Source organism: Neopelma chrysocephalum, unplaced genomic scaffold (genome assembly GCF_003984885.1).
Source record: "Neopelma chrysocephalum unplaced genomic scaffold, ASM398488v2 Primary Assembly neopelma1_22, whole genome shotgun sequence".
In the NCBI taxonomy this organism is placed as follows: domain Eukaryota; kingdom Metazoa; phylum Chordata; class Aves; order Passeriformes; family Pipridae; genus Neopelma; species Neopelma chrysocephalum.
In genome coordinates this window covers 25407433-25416579 of record NW_020897689.1, presented here as the reverse complement: position 1 = coordinate 25416579, position 9147 = coordinate 25407433, and the positions used below count along the sequence as shown (strand labels likewise).

The 9147-nt window shown below is 41.1% G+C and overlaps 1 long non-coding RNA gene across 1 annotated transcript; it reads right to left on the bottom strand.

Annotated features, from left to right (window-relative positions):
• Window positions 1-1195: 1195 nt before the first annotated feature.
• On the bottom strand, window positions 1196-4103 carry LOC113978571. Its single transcript, XR_003537653.1, has 3 exons — window positions 3894-4103; window positions 3186-3258; window positions 1196-2028 (listed from the first exon to the last, which is right to left on the bottom strand). It is a non-coding gene; the product is annotated as an uncharacterized LOC113978571 (long non-coding RNA).
• Between the last annotated feature and the right edge of the window lie 5044 nt (window positions 4104-9147).

Sequence of the window (9147 nt, the reverse complement as noted above, 5' to 3'; positions counted from 1 at the left end):
TAGCCCTTGGCCTGGTCCATAGGAATGCTTTTAAGGTCTTGCCACTACAACTGAGCAGAAAAGCAGTCAGTCCTTATTTCTCACAATTCAAAGTAGGAGAACAAAGGAGGAATGAAGTGGAGAAACAAAGTTCTTCCTCTTTGGTGCCTTCTCAAGGTCTCTGCACATAGATGCAGCAGAACCTTTGGACACCCTCTGCTCTTGCCTCATACTCCCAGCTTGTGCCTGCCCGGTCCCCATGCAGGTGCACAGGCGAGGTGTTCATTACTATTTAAAAAGACCTGTCACCTACTTTTAGAAGGGGAGTCTAATAAACTCCTGCTGGTTTTTGTCTTCACTGTGTGTACATCCTAATTCCAGGCTGAAGCGTTTCACTGAGGAGTCAGAGGACGCATTATCCCTCTTTTATCAGTACACAACCCCAGTCATAATGTATGCCCACAGGAAGAAACGTTTTCCCATGCAGGGAATGACTCACACTAGGTCAAAGCAGCGATATAAGGAGAGTGGAGAAAAGTGAACAGTAACTGCAGCTCATAAAAGGTGGCATTTATCTTAGCAGAGTGACAGCTGCTTACTGTGAAGTTACAAGGGAGTATTGTGATTTTCTGACTCTGAAGCCCACCCTTTAGGAACCACTGATCTGGAATATGAAAAGTCTACACATGCTGAAAAAGTCTTTTTTAATGAGACAGGGTCAGATTGTGATGAAGCTCACTCACATTGAGTGGCATTTTCCTTCTCTTTATGGCCCCATTAACACTGACACTATCATTATCAGTAAAATAAAGCTGAATACAGTGCAAATGCAGTTGCACTCCTGTTGGGTACTGATAATTGATAATTAATAGATTTCAACAGATTCAATTAGATTCTAATTTCTTGGGGTTTTTTTGAATGACCAGCTCTACAGGGAAGTAACAACAGTATGGAGTACCCCTGGTACGATTCTTATCATGACCAGTTTATCTAACTGATTTTACATCCCCATGCCATAGTGTTAGGGCTCAGTAGTGTGAGCTGCAGCAAATACCAGGCATGAAGTTGACTCTCTGTTCATAAGATTAAACAATGACTAAGCTTAAAAAAGCATAAACAGTGGTGTAATAAGGCTGTCATTACAGTATAACTGGAATAAAATGAAACTCTTATAAAAATTAACTACATTTTATTATAGCAAAGTGAAATGCAATCAGAAAACCGCTTTCTTTCAGTATAAATGTTCCACTTGCCTGCATACAGTATGCTACACAAAGTCCTGGGCTTAATCACCTCTTAGCTATATCATGACTCTTTTCGGATGCAAAACACAGCAATGCACCAAATCAGCTAGAGACACCAGAAATTATTAAACATGCATAGTCTTAGAGTCTGGCCAGTCTTCCTTAGTTTGTGTATATTTGTTGAGCCAGGAAAAAAAAAAGTAAATAAAATTTATAGAAGTTGTACGACAGCAGATTAACCATTTGATTTGTATCAGAGATAGGTTGTGCCTTGTAATATCTGTTGGGCTGTGCTGGGGAAAGGTGCCCGAAGACTGTAGAAGAGCACATGAAGCTCTAACCCACATTGCACAAGAACTGCATCCCACATCTGCCACAGAGGAGACAGGCTCATAACCTGCTGGAAGCAGCCTGGCTGCAGCTCATTTATGGAGAAAGTGCACTGGTCTTCCCTTGTTCTGGCCATGAGTGTGTTTTCAGAGGTGTCTCTCAGTGGAGGAATGAGCTGGATTCCTCACAGGGCACAATGTGCCATAAACTGCATGACACCCTTGGTCTGGTAGGAAACTCATTGACCCACAGAAAGTCTTGGGAGGAAAGACGGCTGAAGAGAATGACTATGTGTAGTTTTATATCAAACAAGTAGCAACAGAGGTTGTACTGGGTGGGCTGTCCTGGATTGGCCTTGCTCGGCTTCATCTGATGTTTTTCCTTGCAACTGGGTAATATGGCTTCGCTCAGGTATCATTGGAATCACTTGACCAGACCACATGTTTTTCATTTATGCTTTTTAATCTTAGCACTCCTGAAACAGAGATGTCACAAGGTACTATTTGCAAGCTCATCAGCTAACCTGATTTTAAAAACTTGAATAGCTCATTGAACTTAACTCTCTGATTTACTATAGAAGACCAAAGAACCAAGGATACATTAAAAAATCAAGTAAGGAAAGAATAGAAATTGCACCAAAAACATCTCTTTTTTTTAAAGCAGTGAGAATGTTTGAGAAAAGCAGAGGTGTAAAGGGAGAAACTTGGAGCCAGAAGATCCAAACTTCCCCTTGATTCTAAACTTAGCTCAGCCACTGGCCCACCGTGCAGATGACTCAGTGCACTTCCTTGAACTTAAATCATTCCTCTTACAAAACTTGTTAAAGAAAGACGTCAGTGTAAATTAGATGTTGTGTCTAAGTTTAGCTATGGCCAATACATAAATATCAGAACTTTAATGTGTTCTCATTTTTGTCTGCTTAAGAAATATGTGTATGTACATGCACGTATGCATATATATACATAGCAAGGGAGAGAAAGATTTCTTTGTGCTATTTTTGCAATTTTATTTACATATATTGTTATTCTTCTGGTGACATAAGAGCTCACAACTGATTAAAAGTTTAACCATTTTCAGAGCAGTCTGATTGCCACAATGCCCAAGCACTCTTCATTCTCTCAAACTGTCAGGAAAGTTTCAATCCCATCCAAGCAGTGGGAGCTGAGAGAGTACACATTCGGCATATAACATACATGATGGCTGATTTCTTGTGACACTAATCTTCACTCCTGAGGGAAAGGCAGTCATTTATTCATAATGCTACCACTCAAAAGTAACCATTCTTCTCACCATGGAGATAAATGTTAAAACAGAGACCAGCCATAGGCTGAGTCTAATCTAATCTGTCCAAAATAAATATATATTTAGATCTGTTGTCAAATCTTGAATGGCAAACCCTTTAGCCTGGGCAACTATTTCCTCAGTCTGCCCTCTACATCTATAAATATGCATACCAAAATGGACATATGCTATCAGAGAAGCATATTAATCCTGCTAAAATGGACAGGATATGATGCTGACCAACCTTTCTAATGTGAGCAAAGAGTCAGAAGACAAAGCACATGACTTTCAGAAATGTATAGCAGAGAGGAAAAAAATATATTATTTTTGTTTAAATCTTTCAACACCCACCTGAAATCAGCAGGCCCTTCACTCCCAAATGGCTGATCCAGCAAATGAGAAAAACAAGGTTCTACCTGGATGCCTGTGGAAGATGGCAAATTAGAGGGATTGACAAATTAGAGGGATGGGCAATCACCAACCAGATGAATTTCAACAAGGGAAAGTGCTGGATTCTGCACCTGCAAATGGGGCAATCCTTGATGTACGTACAGACTGGGCTTAAGAACAATGCTGCAGAAAGGGACCTGGGGGTCCTAGTCGATGACAAGTTGAATATAAGTCAGTAGTGTACCATGGCAGCCAGGAGGGCCAACAGTGTCCTGGGGTGGATCAGGCACAGCATTGCCAGCAGGTCAAAGGAGGTGATTGTCCTGCTCTTCTCTGCACTAGCACAGCCTCACCTAGAGTGCTGCATGCAGCTTTGGGTACTACAAGATAAGAATTACATTAAGCTATTAAAGAGTGTCCAAAGGAGGGCCGTGAGGATGGTGAAGGGTCTGGAGGGGAAACCTTATAAGGAGTGGCTGAGGTCACTTGGTTTGTTCAGCCTGAAGAAGAGGAAATGGAGGAGAGACCTCCCTGTGGTCTTCAACATCCTCAACAGGGGAAGGAGAGGGGCAAGTACCAATTACTTCACTCTTGGAACAGGACTCAAGGAAACGTCATGAAGCTGAGTCAGGGGAGATTTAGCTTAGATATCAAGAAACGGTTTTTCACCTGGAGAGTAGTTGACTATTGGAACAGGCTCCCCAGGGAAGTGGTCACGGCACTAAGCTTGCCTGACTTCAAGAGGTGTTTTGACAACACTCTCAGGCACATGGTGTGGATTTTTGGGGTATCCTGCACAGGGCCAGGAGTTGGACTTGATGATCTTGATGGGTCCCTTCCAACTCAGCATATTCTATGATTCTATGACATCCTGGTATTGAGACACTGGAGGACATCATAGAAGAACTAGAAGTGACTGTCATTTTTCTGTCCCGCTCCTCTATTTCATACTGTCAAAAATCTCCATGACATTCTTTTTGAAGTAGAATGCCTGAAAATGACCTCAGAGTCTGAAGAGAAAGAGATCTTCTCTCTCATAAATAAATTATACTGTTTCAGAAATCAATACATCTATTTCTCCTAGATATTTAATTATTGAAGTATCAAAACAAACACTTGCATAAATGGTAAACATAGCTTGCCTTCACTGCTTTTAAACTGGCATATTTCTGGTGCTCAAATATCCCTGTTCAAAGCTAAATCCCATTTTTGCATTTAGATAAATCTTATCAAAAGCCAATTAACTAATTATTTCAAAAGATGCATTAGGTTTAGCAGTTCAACCACATTACCTCTAATGCCTCATGTACTACTTCTCTTCTGTGCATATTCCAGGCAAGTAACTGAGACATGGTTTTAGCGAAAAGCACTTCCAAATGTCCCACACAGGTTTAGAATGAATGGGACCTCAGCTATGCCAGGATGGGAGTGCCTCTAGGAACCCAAGAGCAAAAGAAGGAGATCTAGAGGCCTGCTACAAGTCACTTTGACTTGCTCTGTCCCAGGATTTGCACTTATAGCTGGGTCAAATCCTTCTTTGGAATAATTATACAGATCTGCATTGCAGCTGAATTGGGTCCATGTATCACAATGCACAGATACGCAAGCAGCACTGCTGGAATGTGTCTACACTTTCTAAAGGTGGTAGAAATGGGTGCCAGATGAAAGCTGAGATAACAAAGCATGGTCATTGCGCAGGAAAAGAAAGGAATGATTCCCAGAATAGTAGCTCAGTAAGGTAAAATATCTGAAAAAAAAGGTTTTAACACAACATAACACAAAACAGTACTAAGAACCATGGTGTCACTTCCAGGCCATGGCTTCTGTGCATGTGAAGTAATCATCTGGAAAAGAAGCTAGCTGTGAGAGATGATTATGAACAGATAATGATCTCACAGCAGGACAAAATGGCCAAGAGAGCAAACACAACCCTTGTTAGCAATGAGCATCCCCTGACCAAGAAGAGGAAAGTTACTACTTTTTGTCATATTCTCAAGGTGGTCACTGCTAGGTACTGTAATCATTTCTAGTCTCAACAGTTTAGCAAGGATGTTAATAAATACAAATAGTTCAGAAATAGTGCCACCTGTGAAAAATCTTCCTCATGCTGAGCACTTAAAGATCAACCTTACTACCTCAAAGAAAGGTCACAGAGGAGAGTAAATCTCTGCCTAGGACTACCTACATGCAGAGGGAAACCCACAGGCATTAGAGATTCTTCAGCAGGTTACAAATCTCCTGGACTCAAAAATGAGACAAACTGAGACAAGGAACTGAGTGCTAAACTGCCACATTTGGAACAACTTATGCAGTAAATTTGCCATCCATGTAAGCTTTGCAATCAATACTGCTGTCATACAGAACAGCTCACTCAGAAATGAAATGCTAAATGAAGGACTCCATGAAATCCTATGCCCTGTATTATCTAAAAGAGAGTAGACGATCATAAGAGTCCCCTTGGGTCTTAAAAATCCATGAGTGTAGTTCAGAAGACATGTACTTCTAGAGGCTAAGAATGAGGTCCTTACATTTTTCAGGTATGTGCTATCCCCTGAAGGTTTTTCCTGAAGACTAAATTATTTATCCTATAAGGTGAAAGTAAGCTGCAAAAATATCAAGTAGCAAGCCCGCAGAAGATCAAATTTCCTTCTGATTTTCTATTTTCCTTAACTCTAGGTGAAAACATATACAGACAATATATGAACTCTGTGTTTTGAAGAAGACTGAAAGATTCCAAAGGCATGTGGAGAGGAGGTCAACAGCCTCATAAGCTCATCTTGTGAAAGGCAGATGCTGGCTACAGCTGGGTTAAAAACAGGGCTCTACAGAAACTGGCTTTTCTGGTTTTGGTGACCTATGTAGCTCTGTGACAGATATGGTGTTGTACCACATTTCCAAGGGTTGGAATCTGGAGCAGTCTGTCTGCTCTGTTCAGCTTCCTTTACTAATTGACTGGAGTTTATTATTTTGACTGAATGTGAGGAGGTTTACACAATATGAGGCTCCAAAGCCATGTCTTGTCTAGTCATTCTTGTTTTCACAGCTGGCTTTATCCATTTCTGCTGCTAGTCGTATAGCAGCACACAGAACACCAGCAATCTCCACAAAACGCATGCTATAATACTCGCTATTGCACAATTTCCAGGTGTATCATTTCAGGTAGCAGTTTAAATCAATGGGAACAGAGTTGAGCTTCTTCATGGAATTGTATTTGATTTGGTAAAGAGGAATTTGTGTAGAGCGAGGCTAGGACCATCTCTATGTGATTTATAGCAGAATTTGCATCTTCAACAAGTGCCAGGACTTCATGAAGACCTTATCTTTCAGGTGGACCGATCCTAAGCTTCATCCTCAAGCTACCAATACCAAGATGGTCTTTAGCTAGGATCTCTTAATCACATTTTCAATTTTGATAGACAGGAAATGGAAATGTAGTGTGTTTATATGTCTCAGCACTGCATAATTACTGAATAAACCTAAGAGCAGTTTTTTGCTGTATGCTGTCCTTGGAAAACAGTGGCTGGATTTTGTTACGCTATAAGTCTGGAAAATCGCTCTCCTCTCCCCCTCCCCCCAACAGGTATGTTTTGGGATTTTTTTTTCATTCTTCTCACCTGATCTGTGTTTAATGAGCACTTTTATCTGACTTTGCAGTAATTCCTAACACATACCACTGATGACATCAGTTTTCTACATTCTCTGGTGTTGTCCAGTTAGTCAGTAAAATACTGTTGTTGAAATAGCTTAGAAGGTGAATTCATGGCAGAGAGGATATGACCAGCCTGTTTCAAATCCTGGACTTAAGAGTTTTGAAAAATCAATTGCTAGGAAATTGTCATTTAATTCCTGTGCTTTGTTTTTTAATTGTATGATCTTAGAAAGAAGTAGAGTTTACTTTAAAGTAAATTGCTGATACTTTCCCACATACTTGAGTAAAGTGCCGGAGCTACAATAAAAAATAATTAACATAAACAGCTATTGCTAAATTAAAGTGAAGATTAAAGTTTGGGTATCCTGACCTCCACTTTGTGCTGACAAACTATCCTGTGCTTTTTCTCTGTAGACACCTACTACCCTGTAAAACCTAAGGAACTCTTTGTCGTGTTAGAGTATAATTTTTTTAGGACAGCCCAGTGTATCTTTAATCCAAAGAAAGATGCTGCCGTTGCCCAAGCCGGGTGACGTTTGGAAGCACATTGTCGCATACAGAATGTTCATTAAAAGCGGATTAGGTGAAGATCTCATCAAACAGACGGGATTCTGCTTAAAATAAATGGCTTCTAAGCACAGGAATTGTTAGAGGAATGGACCATAGGCGCCGACCAGTTTGGTTTGCATATTTTAGAGAGTATTATTGAGCTGGTGTGTGTGGAAGTAGGCTCTTTACTTCAGTAGTTCTGTTTAGTTTACTCGAACAGAGTAGTAATCATCGATAAAAATGTTAGAGGTCATTTGGTGATAAAATGTGAAGACTTAATAAAAAGATATCCCAGGCATGAAACACTGCAGCAGAACGCTCCTTAAAAATTAACTAATTTTTAAAAATAAATTAAATGAAATGCAGCTTTCACTGTTAGGTTCTAGATTTCTCTCCCCCAAACATTAGACGAAATTGCATTGTTTACAAAAATTTATTAATACAAACTTTACACACTTTATATAACAGTTATCAAAGTCCTAGTTATAGATATCATGTGTGTAATAATACTTTTTTAAATTTCTTTTTATATTCATTTGCACACAAAAGTTCTCCAAGACTAATATCTACCTACCATGACTGTATTTCAAATCTGCTCAAATTTTGGTAAGGCTGTTGGCGTTTCTAAAAAAAAAAAAAAAAAAAAAAAAAGAAATCGTACAAAGGATAATAACCTAGGCGATCACTTCATAATGCTTGCGACTAGCCACTGAACTGTAACTGATAAGGTCATAAACAAAACGTCGAGAGCCCTATGTCATTATACCACAGCCGACACAAACACAGCGCACTCTGCCCATGGCCAAAGAACAGAAGGACGACTAAAACGCAAGCCGATGTGTTGCAGCATCGTAGGGCCACTAAATAGCCATCCGTGAACTCGTGGCGATTTACAAGGTGAAGAGAAGGCACGAAAGCTGCACACTGCGCCCCGCGTCCCTGCGCCCCGGGGGCCCGCCCCGGCAGGGCCGGCAGGGCGGTGCCGGCAGTGCGGGCAGCCCGGGCAGCCCGGACAAGCAGTGCCGGCAGCGCCTGCCCGCCCCGCCGGGCTCTGCCCTCCCTGCTCCGCTCCTCCCGGCGGCCCTTCCCGGCCTGGGAAGGAGGGTTTTACCCGCCAGGGGTTTTTGGGGTTTTTTTTCCGACGTCTTGGATGCGGGGCTCGTTTTGTGTCTTTGGAAAGACTCCTGTAAGGTTTGTGTGGTGAGCTGGAAGGAAACGGGTACCTACGTGTTCTCCTTCGTCCCCGGCCGAGGCAGGGGACAGAACCAGCCCCCAGGTGGAAGGTAAGATAGGAGTCCGTACATAGAGAGATGAGGTGAAAATGGTTTATCTCGTTAGAAACCGGACCACAGGTGAACACTACACATTCTTTTATGACAAAAGTTTGTTTTATGAAATAAATTTTACTAAGCAATAAGCCAGAATGTAGAAAAATACATTTTACCTCCAAACTCAATAAACAAGGAACAAAAACTTTCGTAGTAGTGCATAATTCTTTAGTGGTAGCTACAACAGGGGTTCCTAAACTTGTACAATAAGAGCTTGCATAAAACAGAACAAAGGAGTGAGAGAGCATTCACAATCTTTTTTTTTTTTTTTCCAAAAAGAACATAACCCAAAAAGGTGACTCAGGTGGGTTAAACAGAGCTCAGAAAAGTTCGAAGAGAGGATGAGAGGCGGGAGGGTCTACAAGAAAAAGGAATCAAAGAAAAGAGCAACTCCGAC